Here is a 27,812-nt window from a genome sequence, read left to right as displayed (position 1 = left end):
AGAGCTATGCCTGATGTGATAAAACACTCAGTGCAAGTATATTTAATGCAAATAAACACAGAAATGCATAGCAAAATTTGTTGGGGGAGGATATCAAGGATTTGTAGAAACTATGCTCTTCAGTGAGTCAGGAGCATACTTAATTAAGGCCATAGGTCCTTCCCATTCCCAGGTGATGTTTCTTATTGTCAGGAGGCTACCAGCTTAGATTTCCATAGCAATGCTTTAATTACCAAATGATCCCATTCTATCCACTAACTATTATATTATCATGGGAAGAATATTGGATTTTGAGTCAGAGAACATGGATACAAACCCCAGGCCTGCTATTTAATATTTGATCTCAATCAAATTATATCTGCTTTCTTGTGCTCATTTTGAGAGGGCTGGCCAAGAGGATCTCTGGAGTCCCTTCCATTTCCATACTATGATCAACTATAATTAACTCATGGGTAGGACTGAGAGTCAATGTGGTACAGTAAACAGAAAGCTGACATCTGAGCCAGGAAGATCTGGCTTTAAGTCCTTCCTCTGTTACATATTGACTATCTGGCCCTAGGTAAGTCTTTTGACTTCTCAGGGACCCAGGAAGTTCTCTAAGACTATAAGTTGAAGAGAAAGGGCCAACCTACATTGATGAATTTCTTTATTTGGAAGTTACTTATACCAAAAAATTAATAGGTCTAGTCCATATCTCCTTGGACTAACTAGGATTTAAGGCAGGGGTGTATTGGTGCCAGCTGGAACCATCTCAGAAAGCTGATTGTTAAATTTTCAGGGTGAGCATTTACACCTCAGAGAGCTGCCAAACCTACAAATCAAGGGTTGCTTTATTATTTTGTTCGTTGTCTAGACTTAAGAAAGTTTTGAGAAAAAACACAGATTAACCCTAGAAGTGCATTATACAGCAGGTTGTTAAATAATGACCCAGTATATCCCTTAAAAAAGTTAAAATAGCAATGGGATATCAGCAACTTTTTAAAATGGTGAACCAGAGGTTGGTATATATGATCAAGAATTCACAAGTTGATAGAGCACAGAGAAGATGTCTCCTTTCTCTCTCTGTTGTATTTTATCTGAAAGGATCAAGGTAGAGGGCAGGAGGGTGTCCAGTCTATTAGAACAGTTTGCATTGTGCAATTTAACTGATGGTTAATAATCCAAAAAAAGGTCCTCCCCAGCCTACTTTAGCTTGGAAAATTTAGAATGAGGGGATTTTTATGAGATTTAGCAGAGGGACAACTTGTTTTACTTTCATTCAATGGCTCATTTCCCCATTTACGGACTTTAGCTGCCTGTTTACAGGGATATCCATGCATTTAATTAATTTTCCACCTCCCTATCCCCCAAGAGAGTGATTGTGTCAAATAAAGCTGTCTCTTCCCCCCACCAAGCCTCATTAATGTTATTTTGAAACTTCCTCTCATTCTGACTCCATATAAGTTATCTCATTGGTGGGCTTTGGAATCTCACAGTTATTGTAAGAATGTTTATTATACAGAACCAGAGAAGGCAAATTGCCAGTTCAAATATCCCTTTTGCTCCAGGGGATTTATACATACATTGGAAGGAGAGTCAATATTTATTGTTTATCTTTGGAATATCCACTACTCATAATATATCTGTGGCCACCTAATATATAAGGAAGCCATTTTAAAATCTGTTTTTTTCTTTTGTTTGTTGTTGAAATATAGTTTAATCTGAAAGTGATACTAGCCCTTTTAATACTGTGGGGTCTGATACAAACTTGGTGTGAAAGGATAGTGGTAGAAGTTGGTTGCTATGTGGACTCTTGTATGTAGATTTCAGTCCATGTTATAGGCAGCTAAAAAAGAAAAATAATTAAAAGAAGGGAAATAGTGAAAGGCAGGTTCTTTCCCCTAAGGAGAAAGGTTCAGGGAAGTTGTTGACTGAAAAATTGTCAGCAGTCAATAGTCAACTCTATAGTAATAGAGGTTTACACCCAGATACTACAGAAATTATATGTGTAACAAACACACACACATACACACACTCAAATTTCTCTCCTAAATTCTCATTTTCTGTCATTCTGGATGAGACTGATGAAAACCAGGAGTATCTCTGAGCAATGGGGTTATAGGAAAAAGTCATTATGTTTATTTCTATATCCCTTGCCCTCCTGTGCCTTCCCATTACCCTAAGGGGGTCAGGTAATAATAATATTCTAATGAAACAACAATTCTACAAAATCATTTCCATTTTACAGATTGGGAAAATGAGGCAAAAAATTCAGCTGATTAAAAATCAAAGAAAAATATTTTCTGACAAAAACAGACTTTATATTAGCAATGGAAATGATATAGTTGTACAAATGCCAAAGGCCCAAACTGAATAGAAATAGCACTACTGAAATTTGGACAGTGAAACCAAAAAGGTCATCTCACTCATGATGCATTCAAGCTGCTTTGTGTCATTTTGGAGTATGTTAAATAAGATACTCCTGATCTATCCTTGAAGACAACTCTCTAACTGGTTGATCAAGGTCATTCCATCAGCTTTCAGTTCCCAAGAGGTAGGTAAATGAAAGGGCCAGCATCTGTGCTTATAAGCCTGTGTTCAAAGGACTTTCCAGTGGGGAAGAAGAGTATTTCTGGTGGCCACGTTCTCTCCATAGAAAGTGCTTATCTCAAAAAAAAAAGTGCTTATCTCTCATTCTCAGACCCATGGCCATGCATCACAAATCTGGAATCAGAAATTAACATGCCTGCCTATTCACTGTCAAGTTTGGACCATAGTACCATAGAGCCCTAGAGAAATGAAGAATAAATCTTTAGCACCTTGGAGACATGGAAAAATGAAGAACAAGTCTTCTGGAAATTATGAGGATCCATGTTAATAAAGCCACATGGTTTAGTGGAAATAGCATTGATTTTGGAGTCAGAAGGCTGAAGTCCCAGATTGTACACTCAACTAGACCAGTAATGGGGACATTGCATTACAGTAAAAGACTGCTGAATCTAGAATCAGAGGAACTAGGGTCAATAGCTTCTTCTGATGTTTACTATCCAAGTGACCTTGAGCAAGTTAAGTCATTTAACACCCATAGGATTCAATTTCCTTATGTACAAAATGAGGGAGTAGAACAAGATGGTCTCAGAGGTACTTTCCTGCTCCAGTTCTATGACCCTGGGAAGGTCATTAAGTATCTATTAAGTGAACCAGATGTCATGGTCAACAGATATTTAGTACCCCAAAGCAATTTTAAAAAACAGGAAAAAGACCCATATGTACAAAAATATTTAAAGCAGCTCTTTTTGTGGTAGCAAAGAAACAGAAGTGGAGATGGTGCCCATCAAGCAGGAAATGGCTGAACAAGTTGTGGTATATAATTGTGACAGAACACTTTTGTGTTATAAGAAATGATGAGGAAAAATTTATTTTTTTTAAGAAATAATGAGAGGGTTAGGTTTTTTGGGGGGGAAAGGCTATGAAAATTTGTATAAACTGACGCAAAATGAAGTGAACAGAACAAAAAACATATACGCTAACAATAGCACTAAATGACTTGAAGGACTTAAGAACTCTGATTAATAACAATGGAACTGGGGCGGCCAGGTAGCACAGCGAGTAAGAGCACCGGCTCCAGTGTTGAGAAGACCTGGAGATCGAATCCCAGGCTCAGACACTTAGCACCCACCCAGAAACACCTGGCCGTGTAACCTTGAGCAAGTTACTTAACCCCAATTGCTTAGGGGCGGCCAGGTGGCTCAGCGAGTAAGAGCACCGGCTCCAGTGTCGGGATGACCTGGATCAAATCCGGGCTCAGATACTCAGCACCACACCCAGAAATAACTGGCCGTGTTACCTTGAGCAAGTTACTTAACCCCGATTGCTTTAAAAAAAAATAACAATGGAACTAATAACAGTTTTGGAGGACATGAATGATGAAACCTGCTGCCCACCTCCAGAGAGAGAGCTGATAGTCTCAAAAGCTAGGCTGAAGCATCTTTTTTCATGGTTGATGTGCGGATTCGCTTTGATTAGCTATACTTAAGTTTAATGGGTTTTGCTTTTCTTGCTTTCTCATTGGGTTGAAGGAAAGGAAAGTGGAGGAGAAAAAAATTCAGGGAAAAATAAAATAATATTGAAGTTTAAAAGAACATATTTATATTTACAGATTGTTGTTCTTATTCCTAAGAACCAGAATAAAATGCTATGTGTAATAGCAGATAGAAAATCAAATTTATAAAGTGCTGTTAAGCTGAGGAGTGAAGAGGGAAGGTTTTAGTTTCAATGGTCATTCACTTACCATATGACCTTGAGCAAGTCAATTCCCCTCCAGGGACCCCAGTCTTCTTATTTATATAATGACAAAGTTGGATTAGATTATCTGTAGGTTCTCATTCAACTCTAAGATTCTGTGTTTGAATTGAATTCAACTAAAAGATGGTATGTAAAACTTGGAAGAGTTCAACAGAAAATTATAATGATTAAAGTTCTGGATATTTTCCACCTTGAGGGAAGGATTGAAGGAACTAGGTTTACTTAGCCCAGAAAAAAAAAAAAGAAGCAGGTCAGGGTGGGGATGATTTAATAAGTCTTCCAGTACTTTCAGAGTTGTGTGCGTGACACCAAGCAGAATTTTAATTCCCATCCAGCGTAGGATAATGCAAAATGGGCTTAAGTTTCTTTAAATGGGATTTATGTGAGATGTTATACAGAACTTCCTAAAGATGGGAGAGTGGTTATAGAAACTGAAACATTTTCCGATAAGAAGATGGGGAGTTTTCTCCTCTAATTCTTATTTAGGAAAAGGGAACCAGTAGACTTTCTTTCAGATAGTTTTAGTGCTGAAATGAACATACATAATAGATAGAGTGTTAAATAAAATGATCTTGCCCTCATTCACAAAGAGATTGCCCCATGAAGGTGGTTGTTTGCCTTTGCCTAGGCTTGGAGATTTAAATCCCTTTCCTTGGCAAGCCAGGTGAATAAAGTCTGGATCAGAGCCCATTGGAAAGCAAACAGAACAAATTAATGTTCTCCTTTTCCCCTGTGTCTGCCATGAATGTCATCACTCAGGTAGGTTCCTGGTATTGTACTTTATAAGTCGAGAATAGAGAGGCTAGATCATACCCTGGATCATGTGCTTAACAATAAAAGCCTTTAGGAGCAGCTTAGATGGAAAGTGGGTTTTGTATAAATTGGCTTCAAACTTTCCACATTCTAAATTAGGGCACCTGGCCAGTAAATGTACTAATTTAAGCCTTCAAACTAAAGCTCTTTTGAGAAATCAAAATGACAGGTTAACAAAAACAAAATGAGATGTCCCTTCTCCAGCATCAGTCAAATTGCATATGATGTATTTTGACGAAAATATGAAATTGTTAAAGTACAATGGTAACTTACCTTGTATTAGGAAATGTGGAAACATTTGAGGGAGTTGGAAGATTTTTTTTTTTAATCATGGATGGATGCTGGGTAGGAGAGAAAAAAAACATAGCTGGTTTTTATATAACACTTTACAAACATAAATTTTATCTGATCCTCACAACAACCCTGTGAGATAGGTGATGGAATTATCCCAATTTAATAGTTGAGTAAATAGAGGCAGACAGAGGCTAAATGACTTGCCCAGGATTAAATAACTAGTAAGTGTCTGAATCTGGATTTGAACTCAGGTCTCCCTGACTTGAAATTCAGCAATTGTTGGACCATATTTGGTCTATAAATATAAGTTAAAATGAGAAATTTCAAGTTAATAAAATGTGTTCTAAAATATAGTCCATAGCATTTTTAAAAGTATTAATATTTGAAATATTTTAGTTTTAGAAGAATGAATATGAATAAGTCAAACAGGTATTTCTTAAAAAAGAAATAAAGTGTTATCTGAGGCACTGAGAGGTTAAATAACTTACCCAGAGTCACACTGCCAGTATGTGACCAAGGGACTACTTGAACCCTTGTCTTCCTAACTTCTAGGCCATCTCTCTCTCCAATATTTCCCACTGCCTCTCATCCATTCAGTTTTTGGACATCTCTTAATTGCTAGGTAGTTTTTCCTATCATCAAACCTAAATTGTCTCTCAATAGCTTTCACCTATGCTTCCTAATGGTGCCCCACCTGAGGCTGAGCATGACAAACCTTGAAATACTTTAGCCTTCTAGGTTGTAAAAAAAAAAAAAAAGTCTGAAGTCTTTTCTTCAGATGTCACTTTTCCTACAGGGTTTTGAGGGAGGAAAAAAAGACAGTTGGGATGGGATGGTTTTTTATATTTTAAATTCACACCATCACAAGAAGTTCTCTTGTCTCACTGGGGTAAGTCCAGGAATATTGCTTCTGCCACTATCCCCTCCTCAATCCCCCACCAACAGCAACCACCACCAATTCCTCCCACCCCCGTGGTCAACAATAGCACTGTACTGGTGAGGTACTTTGTGCAGCAGACATATTTGTGGAGGGGAACAGGGCAAAACTCAAGCAGAAAAATAAGTTGGGCCATAAACAAAAGACTCCTATATATGGCAATAAAGATTTGAAAGTGAGAACTATTAATTCCTCACAAAAATCATCAACAACAACAGAACAACATTGCCCCCACAAGGGGTAAGTGGGTGGCGCAGTTGTTAAAACACTGGGTCTAGAGTTAGAAAGACCTGAATGAAAATCCAATTTTAGAGACTTACTAGCTCTGTGACCCTGGACAAGTCACTGAACTTCTCTCTGCCTCCTTTAGTTTCCTCAAACCTAAAATGGGGATAAAGGTTATTGAGAAGATCGCATGAGGTATTTATAAAACACTTAGCACACTGCCTGGCACATGATACACACTATATGAATATTTACTCCCTATTGTTAAGTGCCTTAGCACTAGAATACAAATGAAACCCTCAATTGCTTTAGCCCTTTTTTTTTTAATTCCCATTATACTTTACTTATAGGGATAAAGACTAGACCTGTGATTTCAATGATATGAGGAACTACCTAAAGAGGAAGCTCCCTCCATCAATACAGATTGGCATCTTCTCTGCAATTTACAGACTTAGACAACTGACCAGAAAGTTTAGAGTACTAAGACAGTCAATAAAAATTTATTAAAGTCCTACTATGGGCCAGACATTGTACTAAGCAGCAAGAATATACAAAAAGACAAAAGGGTTCACAGTCTAATGGAGGATAGACAACATGCAAACAACCAGGTGCAAATGATAAATACAGGGTAAATCAGATATAATCAACAGAATGAAGGCACTTACATTGAGGAGCATCTGGGAAGACTTCTTGTACATAGTGAAGTTTTAGCTGGGACTCTGACCTCATCACACCTCATCTGTAGTAGAGTGTCCATTGCTGCCTATATTCAAGAAAGACATTGATAAGCTAGAGGGCGTTGAGGGATGGCTATGGTGAAGGGTCCTGAGGCCATGACACATGAGGGTAGGTTGAAGGAACTGGACATATTCAGCCAATAGAAAAGAAAAAGATTCAGGGAATACATGAGAGCTTTTTTTTTTTTTTCCAAATAACCAAAGGCTTATTCTATGGAAGAGGCATTAGATTTGTTCTGTTGATCTACAGAGGGCAGGACCAGTAGCAATGACTCAAAAATGAATATACATATATATATATATTATATACACATATACATGTATATATATATTATACACATATACATATATTATATAATATGTGTGTATAAGCTTTATGTAAGATAAAATTCCTAACAGAGGTGCTCCAAAAAGTAATGTACTGCCTTGGGAAATGGTGGGTTCTTCCACCTTAAAAACTTTAAGCAGAGGTTGAGAAATTACTTGTCAAGTATGTTATAATGGGCATTCCTTCAGGTTTTAGGTTGGACCGTTTACATGGTCAACAAGGTCCTTCCCACTACGAAAACTCTGGTTTCCCTCTCTGGCCAGCAATGAAGATGAGTGGAAAATGGAGGAATAATGCAAGGTGCTTTACATTGGTATTTAGTGTAGAGAAAGGGCCAGAAGGTCATATAACTAAAGGTGGGTGAGACCGCAGAAGCCATCTAAACAAGCACCCTCATTTTATATCAATATTCAGATATAAAAATTCAGACAGACCCAAGGTGAAAGGAGTTGGTGATGCGCATATGAGTTTACATTTTCTTTATCAATCATTTCTTTCGTATCCCTCCCCCAATCCATTTGGCTTTCCAAGTTACCAATGCCAATAATGAGGGCACACACACACACACACACACAGACACAAACACACACACAATATAGGGCCTGAGATTGAATTACTGATTTGCTGGATCACAGTTACTTTATTAGTACATACCCCATTTTCTCCTTTTAATACATCACTGGAACACCTTAATGTAGACTGTGGAATAGCCAAAAGAGGGATAGTATTATAATACACACACACCAAAACCATCACCATAATTCAATTGAATTATCTCTTGGTTGGAGATAAATGAGTTATCCTGAGTTATAGGATTCTCCTCTTATCCTCATAACATAAGCAAGTTAGAAAGTTCCAAGTTCTTCAGGAGGAGGTACAAGTCTACAGGAAAATAGGCCTTGGATTTCATTCTATGGGGATTCTCACACTTAGAGAAATAGTCTTTCTGGCCTTGCTTCACATTACTCCCCTCCAATTCAATTGCTGGTTCAGTCATATAAACCTTATAACTGTTCTTCAAACATGGTATTCCACCTCTTATCTCCTTGTCTTTGCACAAAATATTCTTTCCTAGGATACTCTAGAATATGTCTAGAATACTCTTTCCTCATCTAGACCTCTTAGAATCCAAGATTTTCTTCAAAACTCAATTCAAGTTTCACCTTCTAGGTAAAGCCTTTCTTGGTTCTCCCAGTTCCTAATGCCTTCCCCCCATAAGGTTACCCAATATCTTCCTTGTATGTATTTTTTTTTGCCTTTTGGAGGGCAATTGGGGTTAAGTAACTTGCCCAAGTTTACACGACTAGTTTTTTGATGTGGGTGTTAAGTGTCTGAGGCTGGAACTGAACTCGGGTCCTCTTGACTCTGGGGCCAGCACTTTACTCACTGTGCCACCTAGCCACCCCTCTTGTATATATTTATGAGGGTGGGGTTTGGGGAAATACTGTCTTTTACTTTTAGAATATAAGTCTTTGAGGGCAAGGACTATTTTTGCCTTTGTCATTGAATCCCCAAAATGTAGCACAGTGGCTGGTAATATCAGGTGCTTAATAATTGTTTCCTGATTAATCAATTGATTAATAAGTATGCAAGTATTTATTAAATGATTACTATGTGCCAGGCACTATGCAAAGAAAATATAGTTTCTCCTCTGAAGGAGTTCTAATGAAGGAGGGAACATGAAAACAACTATGTACATACAAGATATATAAAAGGTAAATTGGAGATCATCTCAGAGAGGAAGCAGGCAAGAAAGGTCTCTTATGCACAAGGTAGGATTTGAGTTAATTGTTAAAAGAAACCAGGTAAGCTAGGGAGCAAAAACATTGGCAGGGGAGGGGGGGGGTGTTGTATTAGAATCTTTGAATAAATGGCTGAGTTCTTGAAGGTCTTGGGAAGGCCAAGAAGGATTTGGGGACATCGGTGGAATTGATTATTTTGTTAGCATTTAAGTAATTATTTTAAAATCTTTGGTGGGGAGAATTGTCTCAATACTTAGATACTTGTCAACTGATATCTATAAAGTATAAACAGCTATTTTATTAATGACAATTACCTGGTTTTTTGCTTTACACACTCTTGAGTTTCTTGGAAACCTGAAAAATAAAATGTTATATTAGCATGTACCAAACACACTGAAATTGCTACAGTCAAGCTGCTCCTAGATTAAAATCCACCCCAAAATCCATGCCCATCTAGGAGGTTACAAAGAAAAATATTATCCCTCAATATGAGTCAAGGCTATGTCATGACAACCCAAGAAGCTGAGCTCTCCTAGGTTGTACTAATATAGGAATAGAGGTCAGAAGTATACTTTAAGAAAGTCATTGGCAAGTTATAAAGTACGTTCCTGAAAAAGCTAACGATTATGGTCACACCAGAGACTACAAGTATCCCTTCTACATCACAATTTTCCCCATCGTGACTTTCTCCATCACAGGTATAGATAGATGATGATGATGACAATGATGATGATAGGTAGACAGACAGAAAGACAGATAGATGATAGATAGATAGATAGATACATAGATAGATAGATAGATAGATAGATAGATAGATAGATAGATAGATAGATAGATGGATGGATGATGGATGGGCATATATATGTATATATGTATTGTGTATATGTATTTGTATGTATTTATATGTATACATATGTGTGTATGTATATGTATGTTTCATGTATCATGGCTAGGCAAAAGAAATAAAATAGGAATTTGGGGGGAGTTTTGCAGAAGCCGCAGATGACATGCTAAGGCCAGCCTATGACACAGAGCCTATGTACAAATACTTAACCTAAATTTTATAATAAGATACTGTAAATGTCCCATAAAAGAAAAATAAAAACTTCAGACTTTTTTTTAGCACAAAGGAAGTGACAAGAAATTTTACATGGATTTTCCAAATCACAGGGGCACCACACTTCCAACCCCTGTGATGTGGAAGGGATAACTGTAGTTTAAGGAACTGAACATAATGCCAAGCCTAGAGAGGTAAGCTTTACATTTCTCTCTATGGGTCTTTGTTCAGAACTCTGGGACCAGAGAGAGACCTTATACTGGGGCCATGATGTTCAGTTGTAGCTGGTTTTTACTTTGGAAGATTTGGGGTCAGGGCAGAGAGCCTGTAGAAGACTGTCCCAGCCAAGAGAATCACAATAACTCAGTCTCATCAGAACAAAGCAAAAATGGTTGCCTATTTGCCAAATCTAATGCCCTGCCTCCAGATTTCTTGTGCCTTCCAATCATCAGCATTTAACAAGTTCACTTTTTCCATCCTCCTCTTCCTCTCTTGGCCTTCTCAATATTCCTTTCTACTGTCTCCAGAACACAAATTCTGTCATTATGCAGGAATACTTGTATGTGCAAGGTACATTAAAATATTACAAAGAACTTTCTGTTCATTATGTACTTAAGCCTAGAATAACAACTCCCAAGATCAGTATTGAAAATTCAAATTTGTAAATTGTCCAGATATGTAATACATTTGGGAAGCAAGTCAAAGTCTTTTTTCTCTTGTTTTCCTCTTATTTTCCTTTTTTTCAAGTGGGGGGACAGTACAGGGAGGCAATAAAAGTAGTCTCTGTTCTTGTATATTTTTTTCTGGAAATAAGTTTATTCTTCCACTGCGGGGCGGGGGGTGAATAGAGAGGGACAAACATAAAGAAATGCAGATAAGTATGGCTTAGATGGGTGTGTAGGCTTGGCCAAACATAACAGGGTTAGTAAAATTTTGACTGAAAAACAAAATAAAATACTGAAATACTTTGTTCTCTAGTTCAGTATGGCACATCCTTGGTTGGGGAGCAAGGGAGGGGTACATAAAGTATCCAAACTATGATATCAGTGAGACTGAGATTAAGAATTTGTAGAACCAGGGAAACAAAAAAAATTAATGATTCTTACCTCTATTCAATAAGTAGTCAAAAGAAATTCATCTCACTTATGCAATCTGAATTAAGAAATTAGTGTTTTTCTACAATGTTATCAATCCAGAAAGGAGGGTGGCTGAATGTCTACTCTGTGATCAGAAAACAGATTGACTTCACTAAGAGGTGATGGGAGACTGTTCCTCTGCTATATGAAAATATCTATTCAACTGAGTCTCAAATTGAGTTAGGCAGGGGAAAAATTAGTTTTGCTGTCATTACACAGGCATGTAGCATGTCAATAAAGTACTTGGGTAATGTAAGTCTTATTATAATGTGTTATAGTGAATGATAAGCTGGGGAAGAGGGGAAGTGCCAATGAAAGAATCAGGGCAATAATGGACCACCAGTTCATGCTACATAAAGATCACTTGAAGGATTTAAGGATAATTAACCTGGAGAAGAGAAGATTTAAAGAAAATGTGAAAGCCTTCTTTAACTATTTGAAATAATATGGAAGTTTCTTTTTCTAACCTCAGAGAGCAGAACTAAATGCAACTAGTAGAAGTTGTAAAGGGGCAACTGTAGGCCAAACATTAGGGGAAATATCCTACCAATTAATGCTATGCATAAGTGGAGAAAGTGGTAGCTTTCCTTTCGTTGGAGGTCTTAAAAGAAGAGATTAGAAGATTGTTAGTTGGACATTTTATAGAAGATATTCTTTTCAATTGAATTGATCGAGGGTTCCTGACTTGGGGTCAATGGACATATATATATATATATATATGTGTGTGTGTGTGTGTGTGTGTGTGTGTGTGTGTGTGTACAGCTAAAGCAATGAGAAGGAATAAATGAAAGAATTGGAATAGGATGAGGAATGAGGAAACAAAACTGTCACTCTGCAAATAATATGGAAAATCCTACAGAATACAGCTAAATTACTAGCTGAAATAATTAACAACTTTAGCAAAGTTGCAGGATGTAAAATAAACCCACATAAATCATTAGCATTTCTATATATTACCTACAAAATCCATCAGCAAGACACAGAAAGAGAAACCTCATTTAAAATAACTGTAGACCATAGAAAATATTTGGAAGTCTACAAACTTGGGAACTATATGAACACAATTACACAAATACTTTTCACATAAATTAAGTCAGATCTAAACAATTGGAAAAAATGTAAACTACCCAGGGATAGCCTGAGCCAATATAATAAAAATGACAATTCTATATGAATTAATTTATTTATTCAGTGTCATATCAATCAAGTTATAAAAATGTTTTATAGAGCTACAAAAATAATAACAAAATTCATCTGGAAGAACAAAAGGTCAAGAATATCAAAGAAATCAGTGAAAAAAAATATGAAGGAAGTTGGCTTAACTCTACCAGATGTCAGACTGTATCACAAAATAATAATTACCAATACAATATGTTACTGAATAAGAAATAGAGTGGCAGATCAGTGATATAGATTATGTACCCAGTACACATTAGTAAACAGACATAGTAATCTAGTGTTTGATAAACCCAAACTTCATGACTTGGGACAATAACTCACTATTTGATAAAAAAAATTCTGGGAAAACTGGAAAGCAGTTTGTAGAAACTAAGTGTAGACCAACATTCACACCCCATACCAAGATACCAAGACAAGGTCAAAATGGGTAAATGGTTTAGATGTAAAAGGTGATACCATAAGCAAATCAGGGGAGCAAGGAATAGTTAGATGAATGGATAAGGGAAGAATTTATGAACAAATAAGAGATAGGGAGCATTACAGGATGTAAAATCGTTTTGATGCATTAAATTAAAAAAATTAATAAGGTTTTGCACAAATAAAACCAAAGCAGTCAAGATTAGAAGGAAAGCAGAAAACTGGGGGCAATTGCATAACACATATCTCTAAAAAAGGCCTCATTTCTCAAATATATAGAGAACTGAGTCAAATTTATCAGAGTGTAAGTCATTCCCCAGTTGATAAATGGTCAAAGGATATGAACAGGAAGTTTCAAGAAAATGAAATAAAAACTTTCTATAGTCACATGAAAAAAATTAAATCATTATTAGCTAGAAAAAATGCACATTAAAACAACCTTGAGGTACCACCTTACACCTGTCAGATCGACTAATACAACAGAAAAGAAAAAATGATAAATGTTGGAGGGGATGTGGGGAAAATGGGGCATTAAAGCACTCTTGGTGGAGTTGTAAACTAAGCCTAACATTCTGGAGAGCAATTTGCAACTGTGCCCAAAAGGCTATAAAACTATGTATACCCTTTGACCCAGCAATATCTCTACTGGGTCTGTATACCAACAAATTTTTTTTTAAAGGAAAAGGACCTATATATACAAAAATATTTCTAGTAGCTCTTTTTGTGGTAGCTAAGAATTGGAAATTGAGGGGATACCCCATTAATTGTGAAATGGCTGAATAAGTTGTGATGTATGATTGTGATGGAATACTATTATGCTATAAGAAATAACAAGCAGGATGATTTCACAAAAACCTGGAAAGATGTACACGAACTGATGTAAAGTGAAGTGAGGAAAACCAGGAGAACATTGGACACAGTAGCAGTAATATTGTACAATGGTCAACTGTGATAACATGGCTATTCTCAGTAATACAATTTTATCCTACACAATTCCAGGGGACTCATGATGGAAAATGCTATCCACCTCCAGAGAAAGAACTGATGGAGTCTTAATGTAGATCAAAACATGACATTTCTTTTTACCTTTTTTTTTACTTTCTCGTTTCAGTCTGTGTTTTCTTTCACAATATGACCAATATGGAAATATTTCTTGCATTAATGCACATGTAGAACCTATATTAAATTGTGTGCCATCTCAGGGAAGAAGAAAATTTGGAACTCAAAATTTTATAAAAAATATTAATGTTAAAATTTTTCATGTAATTGAAAAAATGATTTAAAAAATGTTGATATCAATCCTGGCACATAATTGGTGCTTAATACATGTTTATTGGCATTGGCTATCCTGGTCATCCTCCTCTGGATGCGCTCTAATTTATCATGCCTTATAAAGCCCTCTTATGGCTTTAGATTTATGATTCTATAATCTAAGGACTGACTAAAAGGCAATCTAGTTCATTGTTCTCTTCCAAACCTTAAATATGAGTATTACTCAAGAATCTATCTTACTCCTTCTCTTCTCTTCTGTCACTCATTTATTCATGTTGAATTCATAGTTTTTACCTCTACAGAAATATTTCCTAAATTAAGTCCTCACATTTTCCCCACATTCTAGTCCCTCATCTCCAATGTCCTTTTAGACACCTCTGGTTTCCTGGTTTCCCCTCTGGCATCTCAAATTCAACATGTCAAAAAATGAACACATTGTCTTCCCTGTCCTAAACCTGTCCCTACTCCCAAAAGTGGATTCATTATCTTTCCCAAAAAACACTCCCCTTCCAAACCTCCCAATAAAGGACACCAGCACCCTCCAGGTCACACAGATGACATTCACAACCTAGGCATCAGCTTGGCTCCTTACTCTCTCTTACCTCCCATATCCAATCTGTCGCCAAGTCCTGTCATTTCTACCTTTGTAACATCTCTTCTATGTTCCCTCTGCTCTCCTCTGACACTGCCACCTCCCTCCTGTAAGCCTAGCCTATAACAAAGGCCTACTGATTGCATTCCCTGATGCAAGTTTTTTTTCTATTGCAGTCTATCTACCACTGAATTATCAAAGTTATATTTCCAAAGTGCAAAACTGATCATATCACACACACACATTCAATCAATTCTAATGGATCTCTATCACCTCTAGGATAGAATACAAAATCTGTTTGGCATTCAAAGCTCATCATAATCTTATTCATACACACACACTTACTCACTTCTAATCATCTTCCCAGTCTCATCACCATGGCTTCCTTCATGTCCTTCAAACAAAACACAACCTCCTGACTCCAAGAATTTTCATTCACTGTCCCTATCCTTGGAACTCTCTCCCTCCTCATCTCCCCCCGCCAGATTCCCTAGCCTTCTTCCAATCCCCAGTTAAAATCTACAAGAAGCCTTTTCTGATTCCTCTCAATACTAGTGCCTTCCTTCTGTTGATTATCTACAATTTAACCTATTTTGTTTGTACATGGTTATTAGCATGTTTTCTCCCCCATTACACTATAAATTCATTTAGAGCAGAAGCTTCCTTTTGATTTTCTTTGTATCCCTAGAACTTAGAAGATGCCTGGCATGTAATAGATGTTTAATAAATGTTTTTGACCGTTGGTTGACTGATCTATTTTAGTTAATGGCATTGGTATTCTACCTATCATTCAAGCTCAAAGTCTCAGTGTCACCTTTGACTTTTCCTTCTCCCTCACATTCAATGCTGCCATGTTCAATCAGTTGTCAAAACAACAGTATAATTAACAAAATAAAACATGAAGCAGTAAGCATGCAATGTAATATATGTTATGTGCCAGATGAGTGACAGCAATATTTTACAGATGTTCAAAATAGAGAGAAGTTACTTCCAATTGGGATAGTCAAGGAAGGCTTTGTAGCAAAAGTGAAACTTGAGCAGAGCCTTTAAAGATGAATAAGATTCTGAAAAGTGTATAATGGTATTCTAAATACCAGAATAAGATTCTAAAAGATATATGGCAGCATTTTCAAGTAATGGGTATTCTGTGAGTCAAGGTACAAAGTTGGGAAAGCAAGAAAGTACAGAGCTGATTATGAGCAGTGGTCAAACAGGTAAGTGATGGGGATAAGATTAGAAAGAGAGGTTGGGGGAAAATTGAGGGAGGTCTAACATCAGTATATGCTTTAGCCTGTGGACAACGGAGACCATTTGAAAGTTTTTTAAGAGGCTAGAAGTTGTCCAAGCCAGGATTCAAACCCAAGGTACCTAACTCCACAAGGCCTGTGTTCTGTCAACCATGCCACACTGCTGATCAAGGACAAGTCAGGTCCTAATACTAGCTCTAACTTTGGTACCCTCTAAGAACTCTAGGAAAGCATGATTCCCTCTCACCTTCTCTCTCTCTCTCTCTGTTTCTCTCAGTCTCTGCCTCTATTTGTTTCTGTACCTGTCTCTCTATCTCTGTCTCTATGTATCTCCCTCTGTCTCTCTCTTTGTGTCTCTCTCTGTGAGTCTCTGTCTCTCTCTTTGTTTCTCTCCCTTTCTGTCTCTGTTTCTGTCCCTCTCTCTCTCTTGTCTGTCTCTGTCTGCCTGTCTCTCTATCTCTGTCTCTCTCTGTCTCTTTCTGTCTCTCTCTGTCTCTCTGTCTCTGTCTCTGTCTCTCTGTCTCTGTCTCTCTGTCTCTGTCTCTCTGTCTCTCTGTCTGTCTGTCTGTCTCTCTCTCTCTCTGTCTCTCCCCCTCTCTGTCTCTCCCCTTCCATAGAGACACAATAGAATTCGACTATTGTGTCTAATTCTTTAATAAAATGTTTATTTGAAGCAAATTTTGTTTTAAATTATCAAATTTCCTAAATGAAAAGTAGATTGAAACAGCAAGCTATTTTGGTGATTGTGCTTTACCTCTCCCCGCCCCGCCCCCTTTTCATGCTAGACAGTTCTTAAATGTAGAACATAGCAGATAAGCTACACTGATGATTGAGAAGTCTTCAGGAGATCTGGATGTTGACTTTTCTCCAAATTCAACTTCCTTCCATACCTTTTAGCAATGGCACGGAACAAACCCTAGCCACATCAAGAACTTCCCTTGTCTTTCCACACCCTCTTACGGCTACTCTGCTCAGCAGGCAGGCCACAGTGATTTTTCTGACATGAGGGAATGCTGGGGAAAAGCAACCACAGCCAGATTAGACTGGCTAGGAAGGAGTGGACTGGAGTCTACTTATACTGAACAGATTCACAGAAGCTTAAAGATGGAAAGAACATCTGGAGTAGTGGCCATCTACTCCAAGTCACACATTAAGAAGAATCACTTCCAAACATTACTACTTACATGGTTGTTGAGCCTGCACTTGAGTACCTCTAGTGATGTAGAATTCCAGGACTTCTTGAGGCAATTCCTGATACCTTTGGACAGCTATCTTTGTCAGGAAGTTTTGCTAGCATCAAGCCTACATCTGCCTCTGCCTGGTCTACCAATTTCTTCTACTTATGTTCTCTTGAGAATAAGGAGGAATGCCCTTACTTCCTAAACTGTGTTACTTAGAACTGAACCCAGTACTCCAGATGCATTCCAACTAGAAGTAGAAAGGATGGGGAAATGTGTCCCTTTTGCATGTAAAGGAATATAGTTTTAAGAATAGGGAACTCACTAAAATCAGAGGAATTTGTGCCTGCCCAATGAACTTTATATTTTACCAGCTGCCTTCTGAAAAGATAATTAATATTAAGGTGTTAATGATGAAACTTAATCTATATGTAACCTTGAACAAATCATTTTACCTTTCTAGTTCCCTTGGGCAAGTCTCTCTTGAGATTCAGTAAGTTTGTCTAAGAATGAAGAGGTTGATATAGATGACATGTTACATTTCTTTCAACTCTAAATTACACAACCCTATGTATTTTCAGGGTACTTTAAGAAGAGATCATGCGAAAAAGGCAGAGTGGATAAATGGCTGGCCTTGGAGTCAGGAAGACCAGGGATCCCACATCTGGTAACTCCTTACTATGTGATGCTGGGCAAGACATAACCTCTCAGTGGTCAGAGAACTCACCAAGCCCACAAATTTCAGAGTACTCACTAATCTGCATTGGTAAAAAGAGTTCTCTATGCAAGTTTAGATAAAAAATAGACTCTAAGGGTTGAAAGGTATCTTGAAAGATATTCCAAATAAAAACAGAATCCTAAGAAAATTGGCTGAAGTATTAAAGGAAAAGTTATCAAAAGGAAATTATCATAGGACTACATATCTAGAATAAAAAGGAATATCAAAGACTACACTAATATCCTTATTTTACAGCTGAATAAATTGAAACCAAGAGTAATTAAGAGAAATATCCAAGGTCATCCAGATAGCAAACATCAATGGTTAAATTTGAACTCAAGTCTTCTGACTCAAAAGATGGTGCCCTTTCCACCATACCATGTTGCAAAAGGGGGTTGGAATATTGGAATATAACTAAAGATCATTGAAGTTCTATACATGATGTGGGATGTAAAAGTCACACTGTCCTGAGGGATAATTTTCTGCTTATTTGGCACAGATGTGACTGTTGTCAGACAGATTATGAAGAACACTCCAAGAAGCTGTTAGAATCAATGGGAAACGATCACCCTGATGGACAGTAGATGGTATAGGGAGCCCTACACTCAGGTCTGGGATGTTATTCCTCTTCACCTCTGGAATCTCCTGCTTGACCTGGTGAATGTTGTGAAGAATTCTGGGGTCACATATCACTCATTAGAATACCAGCTAATCTGGGTCAATGAGCCATTCTTGTGTACTTTAGACATCTGATCATAGCATATGGAAGGGGATAGGGTGTACATGAACCATTAGCTATGCCAATCTCCTCACTGTGCCCTCTGTGTGAGGCTCCTATTGTGGGCATATGCTTCTCTTACTGCAATAGCCTCCTCAACTTGGGATCTTTTAACTTTGAAAAGTGTATGTCTTGGCAGATTGTACCCAACTATTCACATTTTCACAGGTCCTTCTTTGAAAAGACATATGCCCATTTATAAAGCCTACGGAATTAAAATACACATTGATCTTCTTTGGAGGGGGGAAGGCAGGGCAACTGGGGTTAAGTGACTTGCCCGAGGTCACACAGCTAGTAAGTGTTAAGTGTCTGAGGTCAGATTGGAACTCAGGTCCTCCTGATTCTAGGGCCATTGTTCTATTCACTAGGCACCTAGCTGCTTCCACATTGATCTTTTTGAGGAAATTCTAGCTGAACTTCATTCTACAAATATTTAAGTATTTACTATGTTGAAGGTACTGAGGTAGGCACAAAGATAATATAAAATAGGAGTGCCCTGAAGGAGCTTATATTCTGAGAGATATAACATGCAGTTATATGTAAAAAAAGTATAAAATATTTACAGAATATACAAATAACTACTTGCCTCATCCTCCTTCTTCACATCTTTCCTCAGTTAGTAAAGTAGTCTAGGTAGCACAGGAACACTCATCTTCTTGAGTGTAAATCCAGCCTCAGACACTTACTAGCTGTGTGATCCTGAGCAAGTCACTTAACCCTGTTTGCCTCAGTTTCCTCAGATGTAAAATGAGCTGGAGAAGGAAATGGCAAAACTCTCAAGGACCTGTGCCAAGAAAACCCAGAAGAGTCAGTCACAACTGAAACAACTGAACAACAATAGGTAGCATATTATGGTACCCCAAAGTTTACAAAGTGTTTTGTATATTATTTTATTTAAACTATAAGAGATTTGCTGTGAAGGAACTGAGGAAAGATGTGAAGAAGGAGGATGAGGCAAGCATGCAGAGCATTTGCACAAACAGATAGACACAGAATGTAGAATGCCCTGTACAAGCAATAGCTAGCAGGGTAGCTTGGGATACAAGGTGCAGGGAGGAGAGTAATATGAAATAAGGCTAGAAAAGTAGATGAAAGCTAGTTTTGGGAGCATTTTAAGTGCCAAGCTTAGTTTTTGGTATCTTATCACATAGGTATTAGGGAGTTATTCATAATTTTTAATTAAGGGAGTGGTATGGTCAGAACTACATTTAGGAAATAGTTTGGAAACCATGTGAAAAATGGATTAGACAAAGGATACAGTCAAGGCAAAGAGAGCAATTAGGATGCTGTGGCAATACAGGTGAGAGTTGATGAGACTGAACTAGAGAAAAGGAAATATTAGTTGAAAGAAGTGGATGGAAACAAACATTGGAGTGATGCTAATCTCTGCTTGATCAGATATCTACTGGTCCAGGAGTGAGAAGACCAGGGAACAAATCTCACTTTTTGACATTTACTAGGCATATAACCTTAACTAAATCTCTTCACACATTTAGGTCTGTTCCCCTATCTGTAAAATGAGACAGTTGATTTCTATGTGTTGAGTTCTCAGACCTTGTTGGTGGGTCTGAGTTGATTTCACAGGCAGATAGTGAATTGATGATGGTGCCAACAATGTGCATGAATATTATTGTGGCTCTGTTGAGCTTTGTCTTCCCAGAAACAGGAACTGTGAAGGACTTGAAGTGGACTAGACACTGTGGACTTCAATATGGAACAAGAACTGGGCAAAGAACTGGACAAGGAGCTAGACAAGGAACTGGGAGCTGCCTGCCTTTGAATCCAGGTGACAGCTGGAGCTAGGACCATGGAGGGGAATCATGGAAGCTGAGAGCCAGCCTCCAATCAAGCTGAAAGACTTTACTTGGATACTGTGTACTGACTGAGAAGATTATGATTTACTGTGACCTAGGGGTGGAGAACTTTGACTTTTTTACTTTGTGATTGACTAAATGTATGTACTTTGTTTAAAACTATGTGACCACTTTGGTGAAAACTATGTGGCCATTTTAGTGATAAGTTGTTGAGTTGTGACATGGTGAATGTTATATTTTGATTTTCTGTGATAAATTGTAACATTGTGAATGCTGTACCTTGATTTTCTGTGAATATTTTGCTCTGATTTGTTGTTGAATAAATTATACTCATTATACTATGTAATCAGAATCTTGAAAGCTGTTCACAGCAGCAGTCCTCTGGAAAGCTGCTCATGCATGGCTTTACAGCAATTGGTCAGAGAAGACACCTATACTACATGGAGATGAACAAGGCTAAGGTTTACAAGGGGAATGCTGGGACCAGTACAGACTAAAGCTTGCAGTGAAATGTCCTCCAGCAAGATAGGACAGAGCAAATAAGAAATTTCTTCCATAGGCTTTCATAGTGATTTAGGGCTGGAAGGGATCATACAGTCATATAGTTCAACCACCTCATATTATGGATCCGGAAACAGAGACTCACAAAAACAAATTGGCCAGCCCAAAGTCCTTTTCCCAGAGCCCTGGTGGACCACTCCCAATTAAGCAGATAAAACAGAAAAGTCTTTGAGCCTCTAAGTCTTCAAAAAGAGTGAGATACCTTTATGAAAAAGGATAGAAGGCAGGGTAGAGGAGAAGGGACAAGTGCTTTATGAATAGCTGTCCAAGGTAGGACAGGAGGAAAAGAAAACATAAAATTATATTTCTCAAAAAGTGGAAAAAAGGAAGAGAAAAAAATGCCACCCAAAACAACAGAAAACCAATAATCAGCAAGGAAAGAGGGAGAAAATGAAAGATGTCTCTACACTTCACCATACACATTTCAGATTATAACATACATAGATATCATCATCCTTGACTTTCTCATGGTAGGAACCATTGCAGAGCTTTTCTTCATTCTAGGATATTTCTTTCTATTTCAGTCTATTTAACCTTACAAAGATTCATCACTTCTAAACATAGTCAAGTTAGAAAGCTATACAAAAGACCTGTGTAGATCACACAAGCATATCCTTCAAAGACACTCCTAATTTACCATGGAAGCAAGAAGAAGGGAGAAGAAAACCTGCACAGATATCCTGTTGATTGAGTTCTGCCCAGTTTGAGTCTGGGGATTAGAGAGTAACCTTGCATTTTTTTCTTTCTGGGCTGAGTTTCTTTTAATTTTATTTTATTCAGAGTAAAGTTTGGCTCCAGACTTTGTTGACTAATACATTATATCTTCACACTAACCATAGTCAGTCCTGTGGTCAGGCATATGGTAGGTTACCTTTTTCAAGGATAAGGGAAACAATTAAGTCTTCAGAAAAGTCCACCTGCTATCTCTAAAGGATCAGCTCTCCAATCCTTCCTTGAAATATACCTGCATTGGGGAGGCCAGGTGGCTCAGTGAGTAAGAGCACCGGCCCCAGAGTCGGGATGACCTGGGATCGAATCCGGGCTCAGATACTTAGCACCACACCCAGAAATAACTGTCCATGTAACCTTGAGCAAGTTACTTAACCCCAATTGCTTTAAAAAACAAAAAGAAATATACCTACATTGATCTGGAACAAATTCAATATTCCAATATGGCCCACAGAACCATTATTATGGCTTGAGTGTATTTTTCATCTGCACTCCTGCAAGGAGCCTACTAACAATATGCTATGCCCATTTCCATCTCAGAGTTCTTTGCTCCTTGTAGCTACATACCTTTCCCTGTACTCTATGCCTTACCAAAGCTTATCCATTTTTCAAGGACCAGATCAAGTTTTGCTTATTCCATGGATCTTTCTCCAGCTGCACCAGCCCAAGCTGATTTGTCCTTCCCCAAATCATTCATAGTCTGTGTGACATATGGCTTAGCATTGAATAATAATTCTCATTATAATTCTCTCCCTGTTTCATGGAATGTCTTCAGAGGCAGCAGGGAGTAATGAATAGCAGGGTGACATCAGAATCAGTATCACCATGGTTAAACTCTTGCCTTTAACAGATATGGTGAGACAGCTAGGTTGCACAATGGATAGAGCACAGGTCATAAAGTCAGGAAGACCCGAGTTCAAAACCAGCCTCACCCACTTATATTTCTGTGACCCTGGGCAAGTCACTTAACCTCTGCCTGCCTCAGTTTCCACATCTGCAAAATGGAGATAATAATAACAACTACCTCCCAGTGTTATTGTGAAGATCCAATAAAATTTAAATTGTAAACCATTTAGCACACTCCTTGACACTTAGTAAATGCTATATAAATATGAGCTATTATGAAACATCCCTACTGTAGCTCTGCAATGAGAGGGCCTGGATTAAAATCTCATTTATGATGCTAATAGACTGTGTGTATTCTGGCAAGTCATTTCACTGTTCCCTTGTATGTCCATGAGAATATTGAACTAGATGATTTTAAAGCTCTGAATCACATCTATGATCCCAAACTACCAACTGTGGGACCAAGCACAACAATCTTCAACTCCTAGTCACCCAAGAAAATCTCTAAAACTAAGAAGGAAAGAACACTAGGTCTGGCATCTGAAGCTGTGTGTTCAAACCCTCTACATGATAGGGTATCAAACACCATGACTTTCTTATCTACTCCACAACTCCACCTTCTCCCCAACCATATTGCACCAATCTCCTTCAGCTTTGCATTTTCTTGCTGGGTCTCCATGAAATTTCCTACACTTATACTCTACCAATAGAATGTAAACTCCATGAGGGCAGGGACTGTGCTGATGTATTGTACTTGTATCCCTAATGCTTAGCACAGGGCCTAATGTCATGTAAGTTTTAATAAGTTCTTTTTTTAATCTATTCCCCATTGCAAAGAAAGAAAGTGAGCAGGGATCCCCATAATACCCTGTGAAGTGAGTCCTTTTCAGTCATTTTGAAAGTAATTCTTAGTTCAGATTATTACCATTTTACTACTTTTTTTGCTTTTTGGAGGGGGGAGGCAGGGCAATTGGGATTAAGTGACTTGCCCAAGGTCACACAGCTATTAAGTGTTAAGTGTCTGAGGCCAGATTTGAACTCAGGTCCTCCTGACTCCAGGGCCAGTGCTCTATTCACTGTGCCACCTAGCCACCCCCATTTTCCTACTTTTAGAAAGAGAGAATTGTAGAGCAGAAAGGCCACTGACCCTGGAATCAAAGGCTTAGGATTCAAATCCTGCCTGATGTTTACTGCCTTTATGATGTTGGCTAAATCATTTAATCTTCCTGGGCCTCATTTTCTTCATCTATAAAATAAGGGGTTTGGACTGGATGACTGCTGAAGTAACTTCCAGCTCTAAATCTATAATCCTATGAATCATGGAAGACAATGCATTATGTCACTAGAAGGGGTTGGGTTAAATGCCTTTTGATCAGGAAACAGCATGTTACAGTGCAAAAGGTACTGGCTTAAAAGTCAAAGGACCTTGGTCCAAAACCTCCACTTCCTCCACCCGTCACACTACTCTCATGAGGGCAGCTAGGTGACCCAATGGATAAAGTGTCAGGCCTGGATTCAGGAGGGCCTGAGTTCAAATCTGGCCCTAGATACTTACTAGCTTTGTGACCCTGGGCAAGTCATTAAACCCTATTTGCCTCAGTTTCCTTAATTCTAAAATGAGCTGGAAAAGAAAATGTCAAACCACTCTAATATCTTTGACAAGAAAACCCCAAATAGGATCACCAAGATTCAGAAACAAATGAACAACTTTCTTACCCTTCTTACTCTTGTGTCCTTGGAGAAGTCATTTTATCTCTGTAAGCCTCAATTTCCTCATCCTTAAAATGAATTAAATAGACTCTATGCTCCCTTCCAGGTCTAGATCTATGATCAGATGACTTATTACCTCCCAAGTCCTCTTCAGCTATAAGATGATCACCTTCTAATCCTAAATTTCCTTAAAGTTCTAAACCTAAAATCATATTAATAGATCAGGCTCTCAAATGGATATATCTCTGCCTTCAATAAGTGTTTCTGAAAGTATTAATTCTATTCATTCACTGAATATTTTACGTTTCTGCCAGAGTTCCATATTTCAAGAGGATTTGGGAAAGATGACAGTGACTACTCGAAAAATCCTGGTTCAGTCCAATCTTCCTAATAGAAAGAAATGCTGAAGGCAGTCTGCAAATAGAAGCTGCGAGCTTGCAACTGGATAAAATCAAGGTATAATTCATCATCCTAATGTGATGATTGTTCCATTTTCATTTCAAACGATTGCCATGCCTGTATCAGACACCCAATAGAATGTCACAGAAAACTTCATCTCTTTCTGCCATCTAGTGTTAGAGAGCCTGTCCAATATCGTATCTTTCCTTTCTACTATGGGAAAGGGATTCATTGAAAGTATGACCATTTTAATAATTTAAGCAAAGGAGAATGGCACATTACCTTTTCATTTTAATATGTACTTTGCTTTCTGATGCAATTGCTTTCAAATAATTTTCCAGATTTATGAAATGTGTTACCATGAAAAACATATTTATGGTAAATATTAGAAATATATTTTGGTAGACACAGCTCTAGACCTGAAGTCAAGATATGTGTTGAAATTCCACAAATGACCCTTGTTAGATGGTTAACCCTGAGCAAGTCAATTAAATTATCTGAGCCTCAGGTTTTTCCATCTCCAAATATAGGCAATGCTTCTAATATTCATCTCAAGAAGTTATTGTGAGGTTCACATGAGATAATATATATAAATGTATTCACAAATTTTACAGAATAGGATAGGCACTGAACCTTGTGCTTTTATTGCTTTAGAAAACTTGTGAGTGAAGAAGTTCTCTCTACTAAGACAGATCGGCACCTTCTCCACAACCTATACTCTTAGTGAGTTGTGTAGAACACTGAGCAGTTAAATGATTTCCTGAAGTCTTTTGGCAAGCATGTGTTAGATTTAGGACTTTTTATATACCATGACATTCTTACCTACTCCACAACTCCACCTTCTCCCTAACCATAACTCAAGTTATTGACCTCATCTCCCTCAGCTTTGCATTATTTTGCTGGGTCTCCATGAAATTTCCCACACTTGTATGTTACCACACATATGCTCCCCCATACAATTTTCAGCTCTCCTTTATGTGTTATATTCCACCAATAGAATGTAAACTCCATGAGGGCAGGAACAGTGTTGCTTTATTGTATTTGTATCAGTGCAACAAGCATGAAGTTCTAGCAAAGGTGACAGAAGAGAGGTCAGGAGGGTTAAAGGGGAACCAAGAAAGGGCACTGCTACAAAAAACTTAGAAAGAAGAGAACAAGGAGAAAATCATGGTGCAAAGTCTCAAAGGCTTCAGAAAGGTCAAGAAGCATGAGAACTGAGAAAATTTATTAAATTTAGTAATCAGGAGATCATTGGTAACTGGAGAAAGTAGTTTAGGTTGAATGATGAGGTCAAAATCCAAATTACAGAGAGGTAAGAAGAGATTGAGGAAAGGAAGGAGAATCATCTGTTGTAGATGGAATTCTCAAAATTTTTAGCCAAGAAAGATAGGGAAGATATAGGGTGATATCTATTGGGGATGAATGAATCAAGTGAAGAATTTTTGAGGAATGAGGAGATAATAGGTTTGGAGGTAGTAAGGAAGCAGCCAATTGACAGGAAGAGATTGAAGATTAATGAGAAAGTAGGGATTATAGAAGGGAAAATCTTCTGGAGGAAATGGGATAGAATGGGATCACTTGTGCATGGAAAGGGTTTTGATCTAGCAGGTAGAAGGGCCATCTCCTCATGTGAGCCATGAGTGAAGGAGAAGATAGTAGCAGAAAGCATTTGAATGAGATGAGATAAAGAACAAAAGAGAAGAATGACCTCTCAACAAATAGCCTTAATTTTTTTCAGTAAAATCAGAGGTGAAGACCTCAGCTGACAGGGGTGGGAGAATAAGCGTTCCATGGAAGATTTGACAAAGGATGAAAATGTTTTGAAAAGCCACTGTGGTAACTGGAATAGTGAAGCAAATTTGGGGATGGGGAAGTTTTGCCCCCGTGAAGGCCCAGTTAGATTATGTAACATAAATTTGTAGCGGTCCCAATCAGCATGGTTTGATGATTTTTTTCCAGCTTTGTTCAGTAGGGAGTGGGTAAGATTGAAGGCAGTGGATGATGGGAGTAATCTAAACTGGAGACTTTGCAGATTACCACCTTTGATAGGATAAAACGGCATACATCTCTCCAGAAGACCGTTTACGGTTGAACTAATACACCAAGGAGTTGAAATGGGAAAATGATAGTGTCACTAGTGAAAGGGTGATGTCCTAGAAAACCACTAAAGGATAGAGAGATTGGTGATTACAGTAAGCATGAAAAATACAGAAAAACAAGGCATGTGGAGAGGTGGAATGACAACAAATTATGATCAAATAAAAGAATTTCAGAGTTCATGAGTGTGTAATTAGAACACTTATAGTTTATGGCAAGATCAAGGGTAAGGCACCTACTATGTGCCAGGAACTATGCCAAGTGTTTTTTTACAAGTACCTTGTTTGAATCTCACAATGACCTTGCAAGGTAGGTGCTATTATTATCCTAAATTTACAATTAAGGATAATTGAAGCAAGCGGGAATTAAGTAAATTGTCCAGGGTCATACAGCTAGTATCTGATCTGAAAAATAAGGATCTGTGGCATGGAGAAAGCATCAGCATAGAGGTAAAAAAATAAAGATTAGTCCAAATTGTTTCAGTCAACTTATTGGAAAACACAACTATGGAAGATCCTTTGATTAGAAATAAGAGAGACTTTAGCCAAAAATCCAAGTTTCCAGGTGCTAGGGAAAGCCCGTCACCAGTTTCCTCTTTGCAAATGTGTGTTTCCCCTAAGTTTCTCCTTCCTTGCTCTTGTGGTTTCTTGTTGCTGATGCATCCATGGTGATTCATCTGTTAGTGTTTGCTGCACTGGGATCCACAGGCCAGACCCTTTACT

At 37.9% G+C, this 27,812-nt stretch overlaps 1 long non-coding RNA gene across 3 annotated transcripts in view; it reads right to left on the bottom strand.

The window, feature by feature from the left end:
• LOC138155738 (uncharacterized) overlaps positions 1-27,812 on the bottom strand; it is a 128,879-nt gene that overhangs the window by 38,459 nt on the left and 62,608 nt on the right. Inside the window, exons 3-7 of one of the 3 annotated variants that reach the window (XR_011166971.1) lie at positions 9,675-9,714; positions 8,273-8,317; positions 7,219-7,316; positions 6,649-6,709; positions 5,371-5,438 (exon numbers count right to left, since the gene is read on the bottom strand). This is a non-coding gene — a long non-coding RNA (uncharacterized lncRNA). The remainder of the gene's footprint in view (positions 1-5,370; positions 5,439-6,648; positions 6,710-7,218; positions 7,317-8,272; positions 8,318-9,674; positions 9,715-27,812) is intronic. The other 2 variants (XR_011166972.1, XR_011166973.1) reach the window with 2 other exon arrangements.

Source organism: Petaurus breviceps, unplaced genomic scaffold (genome assembly GCF_028583685.1).
Source record: "Petaurus breviceps papuanus isolate PSGF00001 unplaced genomic scaffold, PetGlider_PUasm1.0 98, whole genome shotgun sequence".
Classification (NCBI taxonomy): Eukaryota; Metazoa; Chordata; class Mammalia; order Diprotodontia; family Petauridae; genus Petaurus; species Petaurus breviceps.
Note: the sequence above shows the minus strand (reverse complement) of the source record. Positions and strands in the feature narration are given on the sequence as shown.